Genomic DNA, 22,179 nt, shown 5'->3' with positions numbered 1-22,179 from the left:
AATATGGTACCCACTAGCCACATATGGCTAGTATACACTTAAAATATGGCAAGTGTTGACCAAGAAACTGAAATTTTTTTCCGGCCGGCGTGGCTCAATGGTTGAGCATCAACCTATGAACTAGGAGGTCACGGTTGGATTCCTGGTCAGGGCATATGCCTGGGTGCGGCCTCAATCCCCAGTGTGGGGTGTACAGGAGGCAGCCAATCAATGATTCTCTCTCATCATTGATGTTTCTATTTCTCTCTCCCTCTCGCTTCCTCTCTGAAATCAATAAAAATATACTTTTTTAAAAAAAGAAAATTTTTTTTATTTTAATTAAAATTTTATTCGTCACACATAGCTGGCAACTACTATATTAGACAGCAAAGTCCTATATTTTACTGAATTCCTGAAAAATGAAGAAGCAAACTATTGAATACCATCAGTTAAGTGTGGCAATTATTTTATGGGTTACAGGAGTCTAGAATTATTTTCCCTAATAATTACCTAACGATCTTTTAACATTCCTATTAAATTGATGGTGAAAAGGATCTTTAACCACAAATAACTAAAAGTACTGTCTAGAAAGGTCGGAAATGATAGAATCAGGGAGAAGAGACAAGACCAATCCTGAGTTCTGTGGTTACTGTTCTGCCATGTTACCCAGCTTTTCCAGGGAATGAAACACTTAAAGGAAACTGGCCAAAGCAGTTCAGCCTCACCCAAACTCTCCACAAAACCTGCAGAACCAGGCAGAACTAAAAAGAAAGTTAGGTCTTGCTAACTCTCCCTGGAAATGATTGGCATTATTTTAAACTATCTCTATGCCTTAATTAGATATCCTACTGCAAATACCCTCTGAGACTCAAGCGTCTTGGGAGAAATACATATTTATATATACATATTTAATTGAGTTCTTTCTCACTTGTTTTGGTATCAACACTTCTTTTTTCACCCAGGTATTATAACTTATGTATGGCCCTGATTACTTTTATTCATTGAAATGTCACAAACATTCCCTGAGGTAGGTGGAATAACAATTATTTTCTATCATTTTCCTCATTTTATGGATTACAAGAAAGGCTGGACGTTAAGTAACTTGCAAAAGGGACTCGAACATCAGACCTTTTGTGCCTATTCCACGCCTCTTCCTTCAGAATATTTAATACACAAATCATGCAATAACTTTAATGATCTAATAACTGGAATACAATTATTGAACAGCAGATTTTTATATTCACCAAGCCATAGACTAATCTTTATATTAGGGGGAATTTTTAAAAATATATTTTTATTGATTTCAGAGAGGAAGGGAGAGGGATAAAGAGATAGAAACATCAATAATGAAAGAGAATCATTGATAGGCTAACTCCTGCATGCTCCCTACTGGTGTTCAAGCCCGCAACCTGGGCATGTGCCCTTGACTGGAACCAAACCCGGAACCCTTCAGACTGTAGGCAAATGCTCTATCCACTGAGCCAAACCAGGTAGGAATATTAAGGGAAATTTTACATTAGAATTCCAGCCTTATTTTTTCTTCTAAATAAATCACCTATTTTCAGTATCATCTCTGGCTGTGAAAAAATGGGCATTCACCATTCCTCCATGACGTAACAGAAGTAGTAAGAAGCTTTGCATGGTTAGTTGAAGTACAATAATGGGAAATCTAGACTTACTAGTACTTTCAGAACTCAACTAAATTTCCTAAGAATCAAGAATGCAGTCGTAGCAGTATCCCAAGGATTTAGTTACAATGTGTAAATAAATGTTCCATCAGATAGTAAAGTTATTATTTGATAAGCATTGATAAACTGAGAGGGAGGTGTAGTGGGGAAGAAATTTCAGTCAACATTATTGGATTTATAAAGTCATGTCCATGTAACAATCCATCAAGAAAGTTTTATAATCTTCATTGTAGCAGTCCACCTCATTGGTACAAATGAAAATTGGCAATTTTTCTAAAATTGTCCCTTCCGATTCAAGTTACATATACAAGTAACTGTGATAGATATTCTTTAATAGCCAGCATCAATTCCTTCCCTTCCTGTACTCACATGCCACCCCACCCATCAAAAGGTGGAGCCTATCTCACTTCATTAAATCAGGGCTGGCGTGGTGACTTGCTTTGACCAATAAAAACGTGGTGCAAGTGGTGCAGTGACTAGCAGCTTCTACTCTTCCCTTTGGAAGCCAGCCACCATGTAAGAAGTCCCACATCATAAGACTACAGCCCTGTGAGAACGGCCAAGTGACGTGGGTGGAGAGAGAAAGAATAAGTGCAAAGCAAGGGGCACTGGCTATTAAAAGCGAAACCTTCACAAGCTTCCAGCCCATTTAAGCTGCCAGTTGAGTGCAGCTGAGTGAATGAGCCCAGCTGAGTACAGCCCAGTGCCCCACCCCAGCTGATGACATGCAGAATAGCCAAACCCTCTCCAGATTTCCTGAACCATGAATCCTGAGAAAGAATCCATTATTATTCTTTTAAGCTATAAAGTTTTGGGGTGATTTGTTATGATGTCTATCCCATACTTTATTACCAAACTTGCTACTTCTGCTTTTTATTCTGAGTATAAAGAAATGACTTAGCAGTCTGTCCGCTCTCCATTTTCACTCCAGATTAAACAGCTGAGCACAAATGTCTCTCAGGGTGTTACTGGCGTGGAGAAGGCCCACCCTGAGCTCACCTTTGAGGTTTCCTGCGACACTGGTCTCACTCTGAATGCCACCACCAAGTGAGAAGAAAAGGAAGAGGGAGCTTTGTCACAGAGGAATGGGTCCCTGAAACTGTAGCGTCCATTTTCACTCTGTTCAGAAAGAATGTGTTTAGCAAAAGAATCTTTAGCTAAGGCTTATAAATTGACATTTGAAGGCTGATGGGGAAAAATAGGCAGATAACATTGAAATCAAGCAGCCAGGCTGGCCATCTCTGGAGTACGTCCTAGAATCGTGCCCCTTCCCCACTCTATTTACCATGAAAATTTAATTCAGCAATGGTATAAGAACTTGAAATCACTGCAATACATAAGTAGGTAAGTGCTAAGTTTGCACATTAATCTTCTTTGCTTATGAAGGAGAGAGACTGCTTTGTTTCCCTACAATGAAGTGATACTGGGAAAATATTTTAATAGACAAAATAAATAAGAATGGCATGAAAAGAAAACAATAGCTAGAGAAGTCTAAAATGCTCGAAGGGGATGCCCTCCAAGGTAAAGCCTGCTGTAGAGTTCCTAATCCACTTAGCTCGAACCCTAGAGTGATGCTAAAGGGAAGAAAAAATACTTACATAAAAATAAAATAGGAAATTGGCAACCACTACCCGAAAAGTTGTCATCTGACACCTTCATGGTTACCCTTAGTGACACCTCATTTAGCTCTGTCACTGCCACCTCCTTAGTTCTTGTCTAGTTTGTGGCTTCCACCTGATCCTTCTAAAGGTGCTCTGGGGAGAGAGAAGTGCAAAGCACAGACTGCTCTCATTTCTCTTGCAGTCTCTGCCAGTACAATTAGCAAGAATGGTATATAATCCATAATAAAGTGATATATAATCCATAAAGCAAAGTCCATGCCTCCCTCAACTTGAAAAATTGCCAGTTCTGTCAAAAATGCCAACACTATAATCCAATATTCACTATACAGAATCTTTATCTTTCCATCAGTATGTGCAGGAGTCACGGATGTTGAAATATGAACATTTTTTGTGGCTAACAAATGAATGCTGAAATGTCTACAACTATATGAACAAAAGCAGTTAAAAAATATGACACTTCCTTCTGGGTCAAACTCCCAAAAGTTTGGTGGACATTGTCTCACAACATTTTTGCATCTTTGGAGCATATAATAGGATATGTTCCAACTGTAAGGACGATAGGATTAAAAGAAGAGCCCCCATCACATGCATACACATTGCTGTCATTCAGGAAAAATCAGAAGCACTGATTATTAAAGGGACCCATGTGATACTTTCTAGTTTCTCTAAAACCAAGTTCTGATTATAGCCACATTAGATACTTCTCCATTTCAGAGATGAAGGATAACAAGAAAATTTCTCTGAAACAACTGTCAAGAGTCTGACTTCAGAAATGCAGGAGAACCGCCCTGTTCCTACCACTTTTGCGCCTGTGATCAGCTGAGATTTCTGTCAGGACCTGAACAGGCAGTAAGAAATGCCTTAGGGTCCTGCTCCTCCCACCGCTGCAGGAAGGGCTAAGTTACTTTGATGTTGCTTCCCATCAAGTCCTTTTTGCTTTTCAGCAGCATTGAAAGCACTCGGAAGTCAAGAATACGCTTTGAGACCATTATAAGGGACTTAGAGAAATCAAGTTATGTAAAGTCCATTGTGCATGCAGACGAAAGCCATCTTTGGAGGATCAATGCTTTCCGGTAACTGGGAACATAAAGGAACACTCCTCCAGCAAAGCAGTTGGAATCCAACACCTCTGGCTTCAAGAAACCGGGTCCAAGGAACAATTCTGACACCGAAAAGCAAAGCAGCATCCCTGAATTCAGGATGCTCCCACCTCAGCTCTCCCTTCAACACTCACCCACTAACTAATCCTTCGGGCCAGTCGACTCCCAAACTGAGGAACGCCAGAAGTTTCCCCAGAAGGATCTCCATGAACCACCTTCTCCACTTGGGGGAAGTCTGAGAGTCCGAATCTTTGAGACTGGCAAAGACTGCCCCCACTCCTCCCCCTCGCGCCCCCCCCCCCAAGTCTGTTCACTCTAAAATGGCCTGCTCGGTGATGTTCCTAGATCTGCTTGTACAGAAACTGCACTCCCCACTTCCATTTCCTTATGATGACTCCAGGTCTTCCTCTCCAGTAAGATTCCTTTGAGAGGTTCTCATAGTTCAGGCATATTTGTACACATCGGAGGCCGCCAATTTCTTCTTCTTCCAAGAAAACTCCCACATACTAGTAACATTTTCTCACATCTTCTAGACTCCCATCATGGATTCATCAGTCTGCAATCATTTTGGTGTAGGAATACAGATTCTTGTCTTTTTAAAAAACAAAACAAAAAAAAAAAACCAAGCTATAATTAATGTAGGATAAAATACACAGATCTTAAAGTGTTTAGTTCATAACACTTGTACACACTTGTGCAACAAGATGTAGGTCATCTGCATCCCTAAGAAAATTCCATCGTGTCCCTCTCCTGTCAAACCCCCTCTTCAACCACTATCTGATGTCTACCGCCAAGTCAGTTTTACCTGTATTTGGATTTCATGAAAATAAATGATAGAATAAGGCCTTTTTTTTTTTTTTTTTTTTTTTTTTGGTGACAGGCTTCCAGAATTCGCTCAGCATGTTTTTGAGATTCACCAATGTTTTTGCTCAAACCAGTAGTGCTGTTTTTATTTCATTGCTGAGTAGTATTCCATTCTAAGGGAATCTGTGTATCCATTTTTCTGTTAATGAACATTTGGGTCGTTTCCAGTTTGGGGCTTTATGAATAACACTGCTATAAACATTCTTATGCAAGTCTTTTATAGGCTTATATCTTTATTTCTCATTGGCAAATACCTAAGAGTGAAACTGCTGGTCCTATGACAGATGTATGATTGACTTGACAGGACTGTCCAACAGGTTCCCCAATGTGGCAAGACAATTTTACACTCCCCCTTACGACTGAGAATTCCAGGTGCTTCTACATTTGGCATTGGCAGTGTTTTTATTTTTTATTTTTTATTTTAGCTATTCTAGTGGATGTGGCTATAATTTGCCTTGCCCTGATAGGTAATGATGTCGAACACCTTTTCTGAGCTTATTGGCTCTTCTTATATCTTCTTTGGTTACAGTACCTGTTCAAGTCTTTAATTGGGGTGTTTGTTTCTTATAGATTCGCAGAAATTCTTTAAGTATTTTTGACTCAAGTATTTTGTCAGTTGGTACCTGTGTATTAATTTTCCTACAGGTAAATTTTGGAGAGCAGGAATGTTTAATTTTAAGGATGGCCAATTAATCAATTTTTAAGTTTATGATTTGTGCTTTTTGCGTGGTGTCCTAGAAATCTTTGCCTACTCTGAGGTCACAAAGACATCTTTCTAGGTCTTCTGGAAGATTTATGATCCTGAGTTTACATTTGGGTCTATAATCCAGTTTAAATTAATTTTTTAGTATGGAGATAGGTGTCGAAGTTCATTTTTTTCCAGAGATATTGTTTCTTTTTTTAATTTTCATTGGCTGATTTTTTTTTTTTTACTTTTTATTAAAATTATTGAGGTGACATTGGTTTAAAAATCATACAGGTTTCAGGTGTACAATTCTACAATACATCACCAATCACTGTATTATGTGTCTACCACCCCCAGTCAAAGTCTCTGTCCATCACCATTTGCCCACCTTTACCATCCTCTGCTCCCCCAAAAAAAGATAGTTTCTTGATACTATATTTCCCTATAGTTTTAAAAATATAATTTATAAACACCTTAGTATTCATGTAAGCTGTACATGCCCATACTATGCTGGTTTTATTTCCTACTGTATTCAGTATTCTAGCAAAACTGGCCATGTTAACACTGAAAAATATTACAAGGATAGATCACTTAAACTGCACACCCTACAGTAGCTAAAGACTATGCTACTTAAATATTTCACTTTAATTTTTTTAAAGCAGGATTTCAGATATCAAAAGACTCTTAGGTTTCTAATTATAGGTACAAAGTCTTATTATTTGACTCAGAAGTACAGCTATTTAGAATGAAATGTTTGTAAATGTAAAATATCCTGACTTGTTCACGTCCTAAAAATGGAATAGGGAGGTAAGCAATGGGCTCCAATCTTGCATCAAGAATTCAGAAGGCAGGAGAAGAGAACTGCTTCTTAAGTTAAAAGAACTCATGGACATTTCTCTCTTGCTTTTTTCATTCCTTTCTTTTTTTAACCCTGCCTGCCAAATAAAAATAACCTTGATCGATGCTGACAGAAAATATAGCTCCTCTTCTGGACTAAGAAAGAGAAAGGAAAGATTGGAGACACTCTGATAGTGTGTGTTGCAAATGTTGACAAATAATTTATTATTTGAAAATCTTTAAGTGCACTTTCTGCACCCTCTTAATTCAATTTAAATTCCAGGCAGTGTTCACTTTAACACAGGAAATAGAATACTGGCCAATGAATTAGGCAACCACACCTTATCTGAGAGCTACTGGTAAGTTGTCAAATGTTTTCTACTTAGCTTTACAAGACACTAAATGGAATATTTTTGACCCCAAACTCCTTACAGGGAGAGTCCAAAGATTATTTAATTTCTTATTATAGATAAAGTCTCTTGATTTCTAAAGTAATAAGGTATCCAACTATGTGTTCTATTTTTCACTGTACAAGTAGGAAACTCTGTGTTTGCAGGAGGAGAGGGGGATACGTAGGAATACGGGATAAGAGAACTCCTTTTTCTATGGCTAGGAAAATTACTCTGCTCTTGCTTCTTGGTAGAAGGTGCACAATGTCACCCTGAAAAGTGGTAGAGAAGGTCCTGAGTCTGTTCGGAGAGCAGCCTTTCTTCAGTTCTGGGGGATGGGACAGGATGGGGAGGAGGTGGGAAGGCCAAATCAGCACTGATTGGAACAACTTATTTATAAGAATTTTATAAAATAAACTATACTTTATTCTCTTATACCTAAGCACCTATCAAGATTCATGGGGGAAAATTTCAAGGCATGCTGTGAATTCTCAATGATAGTTATCATTTGACATGTAAACGTGAGGTACTTGGAGGCCACATATCAGATCACAATAGTCTTAGGTCAGGCATAAATATCTAGATATATCTAATAATAAGAATTAACATGTATTTAACGCTTAGTAGGTGCTATGTACTAAGTACTTTGCATGTGTTAACTTATTTATTCAACATAACAAATCACAAAATAATTACTATTTTTATTCTCTGTATGCATGCACAAAATTAAGAAACAGAGAGGGTGATCAATGTGCCCCAGGTCACATTCAAACTCAAGCAGCCCGACTCTAGAACTCACTGATTATGTGCTATGGACTGAATTGTGTCGTTCCCCGCCCACCCCCCCAACTGGTATGTTGGAGCCCTAACTCCTCATGTGAGGTTATAAGGATGGGGTCCTAATCCAATAAGATTGGTGGCTTCTCTCTCCTGTGGCAGCAAGGATAGACCATATGAGCACATAGCAAGAAGGCAGCCACCTGCAAGCCAGAGAAAGAGTTCGCCCCAAAACCCAGCCAGGGTGGCACCCTGACCTCAGACATGCAGCCTCCAAGAACTGTGAGAAAACGAACTTGTTTTTAAGCCACCTAGTCTATGGCATTTTGGTACAGTGGCCAGAACAGACTAAAACACTGTGGAAATCATCTCTGCAGAAATTACCAAACAAAGGGAGATTCAAAAAGGACACAAGACCTACTTAGTGCTTCACCTATCATTTCTTCTCATGCTAGCAAACTTGCCCTTGTCCCTCTTGTATCAGGTATTAAAAGCATCCGAGAAACTGAAATCTTATTGGATTTTTATCACTATAAATATTCATAGATTTTTTAAAATATATGCATCAATACATGCAAGCTAAGACATGTTAACTATATCGATCTTTGCAAAAGAAACATAAAAGCTTCTACTCAATATAAATGTAAAAGTTTTTGGTAGGATTTTTAACATAACTAGATTTTTAGGCAATGACTCTAAGAATGAAATGGAATAAGAATTAAGACCTTAAATGGTTACTGATATGGTGTTTCTGATTTATTAAAAATAATTACAGAGCATTATTAGCAATGCTAAATCTCTAGCATTTCCATCTAGTGAAGGAAATTATCAGTGTCTAAAAGTCTTTGTCAACTCTAACATCTTTAAACATTTAAGTGGTATTGAGCAGATTCTATAATCTGATCTGCTTTTAACTGTGGGAATCAATGCAATTATTAAGAAGCTAGTTGAATAATTCATGTTGTAAGAAAAGGCCTTCGGATTAGCCATAATGTGTTTGCATCTTAATGGTATTTTAAATAAAGTTGTGTCTTGCTACAATGCACATTTGGTAAGCAAGACCAATCAGTCCCCATCCATCAGTTCAGAGGCCGCGATGAGAAAAATTCTGACAGTTTCAGAGGAACAGCTGAGCCACTGGCTTTGATAGATCAGGGAGTTAAGGGGAAGTTTCTTCCCCCAATATCTCAGAGAAAGATAGTATCTGCCTTTTCATTCACCCCACTGTCTTGTTGTTGGGGGCTGACATTGGAGATACAATTCAGTGATATCACTGCAAGATCTTTTAGCCATGTTAACCGGGCTAAATGCCTATTCGTCAGACCCAACAAAAAGTGTGTATTATGTTTCAAAAGGTTAGCTCTAGGTAAAGACATTTGTGCAAGCACAGTATTCTCTCTTTAGAAGTTTTGTTTTTATCTTATATCATACATTTCCTTGACTTTGAAATCAGGGTGAATGTAAGTAAAGTCAGTCTTCAAAGGATACCATACTCGTAGCAAAGACCCTAAAAGTCCCAGCCTCATCCAATACTTGAGAGCCACCTCCATGACAATACCTCCAAGCTGTAAAGCTGTAAAGGGTTTATGAACCCCTCCTGTTCATAAAACACATTGCCATCTTCTCCAGGACTGAATGATTGTTCTTCAGAATTATGACAGAAAGTTCTTCCTGGTGCTGAACTCAAATCTGTCCCCTTCCCTTCTACCTATTTGTCGTACTAGCCCTTTGAGGGCACTCAGTCAAGTATGTCCCTCTTCCACCTGCTATCCATTCTTGAAGGTAAAGATTATGGTCTTTCCAAGTTCCCTCTCCTCAAGCTAAACATTCCCAGCTCCTTCACGTTTCTCATGTTCTATCAATGCCCATGGCCACATTAGCCTCAACGGAAGGGTCTACATTCACGAACTTTTGGAGACCACGTACGTGAGAAAACTCACTAAGCATGCCCATTATTGAAAAATTTCTCTATTATGACAAATTGCTTCTATCATTAAACCTTCTACCAGCGCTGGGCAAGCTCCTTCTCTTTATTGCTTGAACATCATCATTATACACTCTATCCTTAGGCTGCTTTTCCCTCAGGTCGAGATGGTTCTCCTCCCTTAGCTTGGCCCCCAAAGCTTTGCCTGATCTGTCCCTGACTTCTCTCTCCAGTCCCATCCATAGTACTACCCTCCACTCCTGCTACACCCTGGACCAGCCGTGGGCAAACTACGGCCCGCGGGCCGGATCCGGCCCGTTTGAAATGAATAAAACTATTGAAAAAAAAGACCGTACCCTTTTATGTAATGATGTTTACTTTGAATTTATATTAGTTCACACAAACACTCCATCCATGCTTTTGTTCCGGCCCTCCGGTCCAGTTTAAGAACCCATTGTGGCCCTCGAGTCAAAAAGTTTGCCCACCCCTGCCCTGGACACACCAAACTGCTGTTCCCTGAAAGTCCACGGTTTCTCCCTCATCAATGCTGCTCTCCACCTGGAACTCTTCCTTCCCCTCATCACATAACACTTGCGAGGGGCAGGTATCCTGACAGTGGACAGACAGTGTATTAATCGATATAGATTAACTGCTATAAAATTAGCTTTAAAAATTTAGGGACTTACTACAACAAAAGTTTATTTCTCATTTAAATTACAGTCCAATATTGTTTGGGAGGGGCACTGTTTATAGGGGAGTGAGTGATCTGCACACAATCCTCCAAGGACTCAAGATCCTTCTCTCTGGGCAATGCTAACCTCTTCCACACCTGGTCTCCAAGGTCATCTCAGAAAGGGAAGGAAGAACGTGAAGAATTTTATGTTCAAGCCATGATGTGATGTACATCACTTCTTCCCCCGTTCCATTCACCACAACTCGGTCACAGGCCTCCTCCCCGTTACTGCAAAAGCAGCTGGGGAGTGTAGCTGGCATAGGGAACTTGAAACAGGGCTGCTGAATCCATAGCACTACCTCCAGATGCCTCTACCTTATTCTCCATGAAAGTCTATGGTTACTGATCTCATTGCACTTACTGCACTGGGTGGGGAAATTAAGTAAATTGACCTGTTTGTTTCCAAAATTGAACTGTAAGTTCCTTGAGTACAACAACGTGTTTTTGTCACCTTTGCATTGCTAGCAAAGAGCACAGAGCATTCCTGCCACAAATGTCAGTTTATACGTGTGAGTGAATGGATTAATGAAGGAGTCTTGGCCCACTCTTCATACTACGCCTGACTAGCTTGCTGAAATCTCAAAGACCCAGAGATGAAGATATACTAGAGCATGCCTCCTCTATGCGCAAGGGGTCAAGAGATGCTACAGTGGCTCTTACAGTGGATTGGATGATGCCCTTGATAATTAAGCCTGTGAGCTCTCCAAAAGCACAAGCTAGGTCTTACCTATCTCTGAATCCTTAGCACTCAGCACTCTCAGAAAGTGTCTGCTAAATGAAGGAATATAAAATACTGTTATAAATAGGATAATCAGATCATAGGCTCCATTAACCTTAATTTCTTGCCAACAGTAACAAAATTTGATATCAGGACCAGCCATGAAATGCCAAAAAAGGGTTATTAGCTTTACTATGGCTTGTAGCAATTATCTTTATATCCTTTTATAACACTGATTTTTATTATATTCTTTTTATAACACCACCTCTAATACATTTTAAAGCTAAGAATTTTTTGAAAAAGTTGCATTAATTTTTAAATGAAGAGTAATGGTGGAAATCACGTAAGCATTTGAATTTGACAACCCTGACCCCAGCTTTTAATAGTGGTGGTTCCTTCTGCAGATGTAGAAAGAATGCCTTCTTCCTTTGAATCAGTTCATTACAAACTGAGATATCATCATTGGGAAACTGAAAAAGCAGGAAAGGCTGTCTTCCCTTTCCAGTCTATAAATAAACAGAAGGACAAAGATAAGGACCGAAGCAGCTCCCAAGCCAATATTTTTAAACTCATGTTGACCTGCTTTAAATGCCTCACTTACTGTGACCAATTTTTAAGGGGGAAGGACCTCAACTATGTCTAAAGCTAGAAAATAATTGATAACGTGTGCTTCTTTGCTTGACACTTGGTATTAACTGTTAAAAAAAAAAAAAGGCCAGACTCTTTATACTTATTGGTTTTTATCAAAGCTAATATGAACACCTACTCTCTGGATGTTGGTTGTTGTGCTCAATATACCCCAGGTTAACCTGCCAAAATGAGAGTGTTCATTCTCCCATGCCTTCACAGTTCTAATCTCTTGGTGAATAAAATAAAGGAGCAACAGGTCCAAAACTAACACAAAAATATATTTACCTTAGAATATACAGTGCAGCCTACATTTGAATTAAAACATAAACATCAATTATTCATCTTTCTTTGCATTAAAGAAAACTCCGTTTCTTTACTGGTAATTTTCAGATCGATTTAATTTAATCCATCAGACATAATATAAAAATGAAACTTTAATGCAGCATTATCTTGAAAAATCACCTTCTAGGATCTCCATTTAAATTTTTTTCAAATTATAAAGCCTTAAAAGCTCAATGAAAATCAGACCCATAACATCCAAATAAAAGTAAACTTGGACCCTTAAAGGAAACTGCTCAGAGAATCTGAACATCAACCTCGGGAGGCCTGGAGTCCCTGCGGTCTAGACCGGCATGAGGAGGCGATCTAGTTCAAGGCCTAGAAAACCAGATCGGTTAGATTGAAGATGGCTCCATGGAACAAAGGAAACTGAGAAGAGATGGAAAAGAGATGCGTACAGTTTGGCCTAGAGGCCTCTAGGCTTCAGGAATTCCCAAAGTCCTCATCTCTCAAGGCCCCAGGCTGTCTGGGAGCCCAGCTGACAAGTCCATCCTTCCAGCCTGGGTGCCTTCACAGGACAGTGCACCAGGGGCTTAGACTGACTTCACTACAAGGGTAGCAAGTGCCGTCCCTGCCGAGAGGCTGGCTACCTGAGCACCCTGCTGTGTGTCATGTACGTAATCGCAAAGCTAAGCATTGGAGACACAGCCAGGAATAAGACAGACATGCAATGTGCCCTCATGGGGTGTACAGTCTAACAGGGAGGTCCCCATTTACCAAACGAGCACTAACGTGATCCAAGTCTCCTGGGAGAAACGAGGAGCTATGAGGTCAGATTACAGGGGTCCTTAACTTAGGCTTGTGGAAGGCCTCCCTGAGGAAATGGTGAGTAGTGATATGTGCACTTGCTCAAGTCACTTAACCTGGCAATGCTTCAATATCTTCAGCTATAGAATGGGATAATAATGGTATGTAGCACACAGAACTCTTGTGAGGATTAAATCAGATAACAAATGAAAGAACTAACCAGTGACGAGCATCTGGAAATTATTGTTGTTATTAGGATGCTTATTATTACTACTATTATTCGCCTGAAGGAGTTAGTAAGACAGGTAAAAGGAAGGAAGGAGGGACATAAGAGGAACCATTCCAGACAGAGGCAGAAATATATGCAAAAGGCTGGGCACACCCAAAAGGTGTGTCCTCACCCCCGCCCCTCATCCCCCACCCCCAAAGATAGAATTAGAACCCACGAAGGAAAAAGGAAAGAAACTTAAGTATCTCTACAAGAAAAGATCCTGGATCCTATTCAAGTTTCTCCTCCCCCTGATCATCCTAAGAGCATTCTCCCCTGACTCTGCTTTCCCTTCCATATCCCATAGTGTAATCTTTATTCTTTTTTTCCTGCATTTTCCAAATTCTCTCTATTAAGCACTTATTACTTCCACAATATAAAAAAATTTAAAAAAGAAGAGAGATACTTTTAAAAGAGATCCGGTCATTGTTTCCCTTCCCGTAACAACCTTATAACTTCTGCAAAGTTTGGCCATTATTCATTGCCCTTTTCGTCCCTTCCCACTCACTCAGCAGCTAACTGTCACCACTCCATTGAAACGGCTCCCTTGTATAGAATTCTGGCATATGCTTCTAAAACACAGATCTGCTCTCTCACTCACCTGCTTAAAACATTGAATGGCCTCTTTGGCCCTGTATAACATCTAAACTTCTTAGCAAAATCACCCTAATGATCTAGAACCTAAGCCTAATCTATCTTTCCAGTGTCATTTCCTGCCACTCTTCATTACTCACCCTCCCTCCACCCACTCCCAGCAGCACAGAACTCCTCACCCAATTTCCTGAACACAGCATGGACTTTGAGGTCCATCTGTCTTAGCCCATTTGAGTTTTGCTACCAAGAACAGCCTTCCAACCTTTTCTCCATCTCCCAAAATTCTAGTCCTCCCAAATTCAATGAGTGTCAACGTCATCTCCTTTATGAAAGTTCTTCCTATCATGTCCACCTCTCCCCAAAACACAAGCCCTTGGGAACTATCCCCACATTGCTCTCCCTGGAGTTTATCTCTCTGCTCATGTTCCAAGTTACATTAAAGAAGTTAATCTAATTTACCTTTGTGTATAGAAGTACGCAGGTCAAACTGAATAAATGGTGTGGGTTATTTTCGCTCAAATTAAAATAATATAATGGTATATTGATGAAATCTCATGAAAGGTAGAATGCTTAGAGCATCCCGGAGATAGGAAAGAAGCGAAGACAACACATGCAGACCATTTCAGTTCTTTATCCTTCTCTTGCACTCTTACCGGAGTACTAACTTCAGCACAGTATCGAGCGGGCACCACCTGCATGGAACTGTGCTGGCAACTACAGGTACAGTTGTAAATAAAACAGAATCTTTGTCTCCATAGGCGCACGATCTGCTTATGAGATGGATGCTAAAGACACACACAAACACACAGACAATGACAGACTGTAGGAAGTGCCACAAGGAGAAAGAACAGGAGGCCAGGAAAAGAGGGCAACGACGGTGAGGCTCCAAATTAAATCCGGAACCAGGGAAGGCCTCTCTCAGAAAGGAACTGTGGCAAGGAGAAGTGAAGGCTGAGGAGGGATTAAGCATGTGAAAAATGGGAGAAAGAGCATTCCGAAAGAGGGACAATGTCCTGGAAGGTCCGAGGCAGAAGGGAGCCTTTAGAATGAAGGTGACCCGTTTGCCAAGGCCTGGTGGAAAAGCAGGAGTGTGGCTGGCCCGCGGCTCCCCTAAGGGGTGCTGGTTCTGTGAAACAGGCTGCATTTTCTTCTAAGGCAGCGGTTCTCAACCTGTGGGTCGCGGCCCCTTTGGGGGGTCGAACAACCCTTTCACAGGGGTTGCCTAAGACCATCTTGCATATCAGATATTTACATTGCAATTCATAACAGTAGCAAAATTACAGTTATGAAGTAGAAATGAAAATAATTTTATGGTTGGGGGTCACAACATGAGGAACTGTATTTAAAGGGCCAGAAGGTTGAGAACCACTGTAAGGGAACCCGTAAGCCACTGAAGATTTTAGGCAGTTTTGGGGGCGGGGGCGATGGGGTCAGATTTACATATTTAAAATATTACTCTGAAGTGAGGAATTAAAATTCCTTTTAGGTAGAATTACTAGTCAGATGGAAAAGTTCTTCATGTATTTGATTTTCCAGTACATTTAAGATAATAATTATTTGAACATCCATCATTCAAATATTATACTCATCAGTTAAATATTTGTCTCTGCTCATTCTCAAAAGCGAAACCCAAACCACCCCTGTAGCTCTTGTTTCTCTGAATAATACACTTCAGGTGTACAAAGTTACAGTACAGACCCTGGTGCCCAGAACGCCACACTGTCCGTGCCAACAAAGCTGAGCGATCATTCCCAAGTGTTTAAAGCCTCTTGTCAAGACAAAGACTAATACCTGAGGTTGCCTGGAACTCGAATTTCTCATTTTAACTGCAGTGGAAGACTTGGCCTTTTCTATCTAAGCCCATGCTTTATGAATGGCATATAAGAGATGGTGAAGGCTGTAGTGTTTGTTTGTTTGTTTAGAAATGTTACAATCCTCTCTGCTGAGAACAAAATCACTCAAGTGACAATCATGTCAAAAAAAAAGTAGATAAAGCGCAGTATCATTTTTAGAATGCTCTTGTGACATTTTATTAAACCAAAATAAATGTTACAACAAGAAAGAGGGAGAGGAGAGGAGAGGAGAGGAGAAGAGAAATATAGTTGCAAATTGAATAAGAACTACGGGAACACACTTGCACTACGGGAACACACTTGCACGCTCAGTGTATGGACTGTGGCCAGCAAGCAGCAATGTGGCATGGGTGCTGCATAGAGCCTGGGAAAGAAAACAGTGACCATGCCTGGGAAGGACACCAAAGAAATAGCCAGCCCGGCTGGCGTGGCTCAGTGGTTGAGCATTGACCTATGAACCAGAAGGTCACAGTTCGATTCCCAAGTTTCGGGCTCAATCCCCAGTGTGGGGTGTATAGGAGGCAGCCAATCAATGATTCTCTCTCATCACTGACATTTCTATCTCTCTCTCTCCCTCTCCCTTCCTCTCTGAAATCAATAAAAATATTTTTAAAAGAGAATAAAAGAAATATCCAACATCCAGCCAAGATGAGAAAGAGAACAGAAGGAAAAGTATAAGCTGCACACACAGCGTAATATAAACCCCTTGTCCAAGCTTTTCATATTATTCAATATAAAAACAATGTTTGGAAAAATCAAAGAAATAAAAGGAAATCCAGACCAAAGAAGGGAGTAGAAACAAGGACCTCCAGGTAATGCACAAGGAGTGGGACTTAATGGCTTTAGAAAAATAATCTTAAAAAGGTAAAATAGCAGTTGTACATTAATATAAGACCACCAATAATAAAAGTTAACTTTTATTTAGCACATACTTTGTATTAGATCCTGTGATTTCCATAGGTTATCTGATTTAAACCTTTTACCAGCTCTATGGTGGGTAGGAACTTTAATCCCATTTGAAAGATGAGAAAATTGGTGCTAAATCCAATATCATAAAACTAAAATGTGAATGTGAGGTCAGCTCAGTCTGACCAGAGGTTTTGCAATTAAATTCCAGGTAAGTTTTATTGTTGTTATTTTTTAATCTAGATAATTAAGGCTTAAATAAAATACAGTATGGATTTTCACCTTAACTCTTTTAAGAGAAAGTTTTCTAAGTCATACTTTAGATTTTCCTTCTTTCTTAAACACAATAACCTGAGCATAATTTAATAATAATTCACAATATACCGAGCAGAATTGAAACAGTAGCTACCATGTTCTGCCTTAATAGCAACCTCAAGAGGTACTGAGATATGAAGGACTATTTGCTCATACACAAAATGAGAACCAAATGCTCTTTGAGCTGTTCCTCTTCTTTTATAATTGTGTCGATTCCTCCCTGTCAGGTTATCAACTCCAACTTCCAGCTGCTGTCGGGGTACTGAACTCTAGCAGCAATCTACCCTCCCTCGCCTCCAATTCAGCTACTGCTCCACCTTCTCTTGCTCTATCCACTGCTTTCTGAATTCCAATCAGTTCAATTCAACACACCTTTATAAAGTCAACTATGACCTGTATTTGTTTTCCGTGGGGTATTTTATCAACAGTAATAGCAAAGATACCATGTCAAACCAAGAAAGCGTACATTGCCTTTCCAGCAAACTTCAGCTGGCCAGTTCTGAGGGACACTGCACCTTAACGAAGGTAGAAAAGACAGACAATCCTGTAAATTAGCAGTGGTATCCTCATTTTACAGAGCGGTAAACTGAGGCTCGGACATTAATCAGCTCAGGCTTTCACACTCATAAGTAGCAGAGCTAGAATTTGAATGTGATCATTCTGCTTTAATGTTCACTGCCACAGGGAGGGAAAAACACAATTTCATGCAGTACTCATGGCCTCAAGAAGTAGTCCCAATGTTCTTTGTCTTTAATGCAGGGTAAGTATTGAATGATATCACAAATCTACACTGACATTACAAGACAGGATTCATAGCATAGACCAGAAGTTGCTAACCAGGCAATACACCATATATGATGAGCTGGGCAGTGCTGCCTATGCATTAATCCCTACCAGCCTGGATGCCACACTTTCACACATCATGTGACTTCCTCAGTGATTTCCTGGCACTCTTGGGTGCAACCCACCACTTTAAAGGCAGTTTATTGCATAAGAATAAAACCACTGTGCAAAGTCATACATGTTTCTTTAATATGTACTAAGAACCCTTTCGAATAAATATATTGCTAGCATCCATGCTTGCACATCATCACACTCAAGTTTTACCGATCACCTTATTCAGACATCTGACGCAGAAGCCCATTTATCTCTTCTAGTAGAGCTAATCCTATTTCAGCCTGGTCGTCCAAATTCATTTATTTATTTAACAAATATATATTAAGTAGGTACTGGGCTACTGACGCTCTGTGCTACATATTATACTAGATGGCAGGATAGAAGAGACGTTTTAGTGTATATAATTCTGGGTACTTAGGCACAGTGATTGTAATTGGATTAACGTATATTTTCATTTATTCACAGTGATCATTCAAATTTTAAGTATTTTAAAAGTAGATCAGGAAACTTTCCATACAAGTTGTTTCATACATGAAATTACATTAAACGCATTTTCTTCCAATTTACTAATAGAGTTACTAAAGTTAACACCGAGTGGGGAAGTCTTCATGCAGCAGCCAAGCCCTCCCTGAAGGACTTCTTGAGACCTATAGTAACAACTATTGGTCACATCTTGGTGTCCTGGATCTCAAAATACATAGGCAGAAAGAAAAGCTTTTAAACACAAAGGCCAATAATATACACGGACATGCACAGAGCTGCAGAGAAATGGCTTTTGGATGGGGCAAGCCCTTTGTTTCATTCACTTCAGAGTCAGGCTGTCTTGACTCTTTTTAACACAAATCAGAGGCACCCTGGCAAAATTTGCATCAGCTAATAAAGCTCCTTAGAAGTTCAGGCAGCACCTTACTGATGCAGCTTCAGCGATCACATCTAATACCTACCATGTGGTTTAATGTTTTGGGGATGCAATTACCTTCTGAGATTGTTCTGTGTTTATGCTACAAACAATCCTGTTACTTGAGTGTCTCTATCTACCACACTCTAGTTTCCATTCATGTAGATTCAAGCTTTCTTTGCCTCCTTTCTCACACTGGCATATTTATTCCAATTTTCCTCTTATGGGTTACTAAGTTGTTGTCTCCCTAGGAAAACTCTAGCTAGTAGGCTTCCCAAATACGTGACATTTAATTTCATCTTAGAAAAATAAACTAGACAACCACACGAAACGCTGCCGTTCTTCTTGCGTATGAGATTTACATTTAAAATGCTTTTACTTGATCCTCTGTGATCTTTTTAATAGCACAAAAGCTTAAAAGATTAAATGTACTTTTGGAAAACTTTAAGTCCATAGTTCTTAATAGCAGATTTCAAATAACTGAAAAGGATACATATCTTGATCTTTAAAAATTTCAAACAGAAGCAGGAACCAACATTAGCATTACATTTCTGGCTTATTTTAAAACATTTTTCTCTTTCTTCACTCATTTATCATTATTAACTGTTGACCAAAGTTGTATATTATTTCACATTATATAGTTATTCTTATTGTCTCAAGTGATCAGAGGGCATTTTATGACCAATGTCCTCCTCAAGAAATAAATTATTCCACTTTTCCATTACTTGGAAAATTAAGTTTCAGAATACTGCCTGATACTAACACTCAAAGCACAGCAGCTGACTTACTGGATAGATGAGATAAGGTCTAATAAACTTATCTCCTTTCTAAGAGATCAGTTCATCAATATGAATCGAACCCAATGTGCACAAAGGCATATATTAGGAGAGAGGAACTTCCTCTAAACACCACTCTACTTCAAGCCTAAGCTTGCTGAGCCATGGGAGAATTTATGGCTTTTCCTACACCAGCATCACTAATTGGGAAGAATCCTTAATTACAATCCAACACACAATTAAATCCATTAACCTTGCAGATAAGTCAAAACAAACCTCTGGGCCCATTGAAGGTAGAGTCTCGCTGAAGCAGGTGATGACCCCACTCTACCCCCAACTGTTCGTTCCATCCTTAACCTGAAGCAAGGAATCAAGGTGAATGTCCTTCTTCTGGTCATACATTTTGGGGGTGCATCCGCTTTCCTATGGGGAGTAGAAAGTTGAGGCCATGTGATGATTCTGAGAGGCATCAAGTGAGAGAAGCAGGAAAAGGAAGAGATGGTGGCCACGTCTGGTGTCTTCACTGCTCAGCATGTCACCACAAGGTAAGGAGATCATAGCTGGGGCTCCACCACAGACAACTTATTGATAAGGACACTGTGATTGGCGGCTGCATCTCTATTAGGGTTATCAAACAACTGCTGGGTTTGGCCACAGGTCCGGCAGCTGGCTAGTGACCCAGGGCAAGAAGCTCAGGAGTGGCGGCTGCAGCAGTGCGCACGCCCGGTTCTGTCACAGGCCATCAGGCAGCCGGTTGCTTTTTTGTATTTTTCTCTTTGGCTGTTTGCTCCCCTTTAAAGCTGCCCCTGACTCAGCTTATTCTGATTCTACTAATGTTACACCCACCTTGAGTGGTTATGTGAGGTGGGGAGGAAGGAGGTTTGTTTTCTCTCTGGTCCCTACACTCCTTGATCAATGACCATCGCCACCCCCACTTCCCCTTCTGGTGACCTTGCTGGAATTCTTCTAAAGGCATATAGCATCCTCTCCTCTTTGTTCTTCATCCAGCCGACTACAATGAGTTAAATGAGCAGTGATGCTTACTATCATCATCTTAGAACATGTGCTTTTGCTTTTTGAGCCAGGGATCATGCTCTGATGGGAGGAAACAAGTGAAAATGGTGGCATTACAAATGTCAGAGAGAGGCAGGGTGGGCGTGGCCTGGCCTGCAGCTCTAGAACTCACTGCACTCCCAGTCAAGTCAGTGGAGGTACAGCGTGTGACCTCCCCTTCCTTTCCTTTAACTTCTGTAAAGTCAGCACAACAGTCACGGTAGGGCCAGAGCCTGCACCTTTGTCACCTCTGGAAGTAGAGCCCCTGTGGCTGGCCTGGCTTCGAGAGAGCTCCGGGGCTGAGTGAGTGCCCAGGGCCACCAAGGCTGTGGAAGACACCCAGCCCCGGCTCCCATCCATCACTGCCACTCACGCCTTCCTCCCTGAGTTATAACCTCCGTTTTCACTGCTCCATACTCCATTAGGCCCACACGAGTATTTGCCTACAGCAAATGACTCAGAAATTCTTCCCAAATATAAATTTTCAGTAGAATCTAATAGGAAGGGGTCAGAGAAAGGAGAGTTTAATTTCCCTTGGACATGCTGCTCATTTTCTTTGAGGTATTGGTCATGTGGCCATTTGCTTAGCTGTGAAAGAATCCCCCTGGCTTGTGGGCAGCTAAATGGAATCACCATTGTTATCTTTTTGATTTAATAATTTCAATCAATATTCAGTCTTCTATGACAACAGAAGGGAAGCAGCAGAGCAGATGATCCACAACAACAGATCATGGAAGTTATTATTATTGTTTTAGCTATTATTGTTTTACATGCCCTGCCCCCATCAATTTTATTCCCGAGCTCTCCTCTGCTTAGCCCACTGGGCCCCAAACTTGGATGTGCACCAAATTCACCTGAGGGAGGATATTCAAGCATATTGTGTTGTTGAGGAAAAATCAATCTGTTTTGTGCCATTTATCACAGGTAACTGGCAAGTGGACACTCAAGAGTTTGTGCTTAATATTTACTGAGTTCACAAATGTGCTAAGTGCTCTATTGAAATAACAAGGACATGATCCCTGCTCTCTGCACCTACATATGTCCTTTGCCCAGAGGTTTCAAGGTACCCACCCCGAGAGGACCTTCTGTAGACCTATAATTTAACATATTACACTGGTCGGATTAAGGCAGAAAAGGAAGGAACTGACAAAAGGTACTTTTTTTTTTCTAACTAGGGCAATGAATGGTACCCATGAAAAGGATTTTACAACCAGGTGGTTTTGAGATTCTAGTATCAGGTAAGTAGAAATGATACTCTCAACAATAAAAATATTTGGCAAAGAAAAATAGAGTATTTGGGCAACAGAGAAAGAACATCATATTAGCCATGGTCATTTGCTAGCTTTAGATGGACATTCCCGTTGAAGGATGAAAATCTGAGATGAATGGAAGAGATTTAAGGTGAAAAAGGTAGTCTCACTCTTGCTATTTTTCATATTAAAGGAAAAGCGAAGCAACTTCTTCCTGCAGAACTGAGAAAACAGAACCCACTGTCAGGAGAAGGGAGAATAAAACATGATCCATAAAACTACTCATACTTTTTTTTTGTCTTCTGACAAAACCAGGGTTTCATTTCTGATAACAATA

General features: G+C 40.2%; 1 protein-coding gene and 1 long non-coding RNA gene across 9 annotated transcripts in view; both read right to left on the bottom strand.

Annotated features, from left to right (window-relative positions):
* RBMS1 (RNA binding motif single stranded interacting protein 1) overlaps positions 1-22,179 on the bottom strand; it is a 227,662-nt gene that overhangs the window by 169,076 nt on the left and 36,407 nt on the right. The gene's annotated exons all lie outside the window — the stretch shown is intronic.
* On the bottom strand, positions 8,946-12,335 carry LOC132238603 (uncharacterized). Its single transcript, XR_009453837.1, has 2 exons — positions 10,351-12,335; positions 8,946-10,128 (listed from the first exon to the last, which is right to left on the bottom strand). It is a non-coding gene; the product is annotated as an uncharacterized LOC132238603 (long non-coding RNA).

This window comes from Myotis daubentonii, chromosome 7, assembly GCF_963259705.1.
Source record: "Myotis daubentonii chromosome 7, mMyoDau2.1, whole genome shotgun sequence".
NCBI lineage: Eukaryota > Metazoa > Chordata > Mammalia > Chiroptera > Vespertilionidae > Myotis > Myotis daubentonii.
Note: the sequence above shows the minus strand (reverse complement) of the source record. Positions and strands in the feature narration are given on the sequence as shown.